This window comes from Penaeus vannamei, chromosome 32 (assembly GCF_042767895.1).
Source record: "Penaeus vannamei isolate JL-2024 chromosome 32, ASM4276789v1, whole genome shotgun sequence".
NCBI lineage: Eukaryota > Metazoa > Arthropoda > Malacostraca > Decapoda > Penaeidae > Penaeus > Penaeus vannamei.
In genome coordinates this window covers 16,526,620-16,529,119 of record NC_091580.1, presented here as the reverse complement: position 1 = coordinate 16,529,119, position 2,500 = coordinate 16,526,620, and positions in this window count along the sequence as shown.

Sequence of the window (2,500 nt, the reverse complement as noted above, 5' to 3'; positions counted from 1 at the left end):
TCTGCCCAAGCCATGACTTCCTCGGTCGTCCCACAGGCCTCCTCCATCCAGGGTTGTCTCGAATAGAGACGACCTGATGGGCAGGATCATCCTGAGGAAAGCGAGCCAGGTGGCCGTATAGCCTGAGTTGGCGATCACGGATTGTGCAGATAACAGGGCTTGTGCCAGTCTCACGGTGCAACCGTTGGTTGGACACATGGTCCCGCCAACAGTACCCCATGATCTGGCGCAAGGACCTATTACAAAAGGCTTCAAGACGAGCCTCCAAGGCACAGGACAATGTCCAGGTTTCGCTACCGTATAGCAAAACTGGCATTATCAGGGCCTTGAAAACCCGTAGCTTGGTCCTTCTGCACAGGTACCGACATCTCCAAATACTCTTGTTGAGAGAGTTCATGACCCCTGCTGCCAGGCCAATCCGTCTGCTGACTTCATGGTCTGACAGCCCAGAGTTATGAACTACACTACCAAGGTATGTAAAGCTCTCTGTGACTTCAATGTCCTCGCCGCAAGCACGTACCGACTGAACAGGTTCTCCTAACAAGTCCCCAAATTCCTGGACCTTGGTCTTGGTCCAGGAGACCTCTAGACCCAGGGGCTTCGCTTCATTGCTAAATGCATCGAGAGCCGCCACTAGGGTTTCCAAAGACTCAGATAGAATGGCAACGTCATCAGCAAAGTCAAGGTCTGTAACCTTGATATTGCCCAGCGTTGCCCCACAATGACTTTGAACAGTAGCTCTGCCCAGTATCCAGTCCATGCAAGTGTTGAAAAGAGTTGGTGCAAGGACACAGCCTTGCCTCACTCCTGAACTAACAGGAAAGAAGCTCGACAGGCCCCCACCACACTTTACAGCACTTTCAGTACCAGTATACAGGCTTGCTATTAGTCCAATAATCCTTGTTGGTATTCCTCTCAGCCTCAGGATCTCCCAAAGTGACTCCCGATGCACCGTATCGAACGCCTTCTTGAGGTCGATGTAGGCTGCAAGCAGCCCACGCCCGAACTCACGACGGCGCTCTACAATGACTCGAAGCGCGAGGATACGGTCTATTGTGGACTTACCAGGAGTGAATCCGGATTGCTCCAGTCTCTGGTGCCTCAGTAGATGGTCTCTGATACGTCTCAGAAGGATGTGGGCAAGAACCTTGCCTGGTACACTGAGCAGTGTGATGCCTCGGTGATTGCTGCAGTCCCAACGGTCCCCCTTCCCCTTCCAGAGAGGGATGACCACACCCCTCAACAGGTCAGGAGGAATGGAACCGGACTGCCAGATGGCAGCCAGGACAGCATGTAACCCCCGTGCCATAGGTTCACCACCAGCCTTTAACAGTTCAGCTGGTATGCCGCAGATACCAGCTGCTTTACCACTCTTCAGCTTGGAAATCGCCCCCCTAACTTCAGTTAGGGAGGGAGGGTCCTCACTGATAGGTGGATTCGGCAGCGGGATCTCGACACTACCCGCATCCAAGTTAACTGTTGGTGGGTCAACCTGGTACAGCTGCTCAAAATACTCAGCCCAACGTCCCCGCACCGCAACAGGATCTGAAACGATCTGACCACTTACTGAGCGAACTGCTGTCACCTGTGAAGAGGGCTTGGAGTTCAGCTTTCTCAGGGCTTGGTATGCAGGACGAAGGTCATTTACTAAGAAATGGCCTTCTACCTCCTCTGCAAGACTCCTAATAAACTGTTCCTTGTCCCTTCTTAACAGGGACCGAGTTCTGCGCACATGAGAACGGTGCAATTCCCGATCCCCTGTCAGACGAGCCGCACGACATGCATCAGTGGCTTCCAGTGTCTCCCGCGAGATGGAATTCTGTACTGCTCTCGGGCGTACACCAATCGTATCTTGAGCTGTATCAAGCGTTTCACGCTTAAAGGTATCCCACAGAAGAACAGGGTCTGTCAGACTGCCAAGCACTGCGAAACGATCAGAGATTGCCTCAGCAAACCTGCGGGCACACTCCCCCTCCCTCAGCCTGTCCAAATGAAACACCCTAGGGTGATCATTTGACCGCTGGGGGGTTTTGAAGTGGACCCGGAGGGTAGCCACAACCAATCTATGGTCAGTACCACAGAACTCAGCACTCCTGAACACCCTGCAATTCTGAAGGATCCTCCAACGAGTGCTAACAAGTATGTGGTCGATCTCCTTGGCTGCGTTACCCGCATCACTGTACCATGTCCAGCGATGTGGGTCTGGGCGCTGGTACCAGGAGCCAGAAATCCTCAATTTCTGGGACCTAGCAAAGTCCCGGAAAAGGAGGCTATTCTCGCTACCGGCATCAGCTCCTGAACCATGGGGACCGACAGACATCTCATAGCCAGCTCGATCACAGCCAGATACCGCATTGAAGTCGCCCAGAACAATGCGAATATCTCGTCGAGGACATCTGTCTGCCACAGATGTAAGTTTGGCGTAGAACATCTCTTTCACGTCAAGTTTACAAACATCGGTAGGAGCGTACACAGCAATAAGAGACATGAAGCCAAAAGA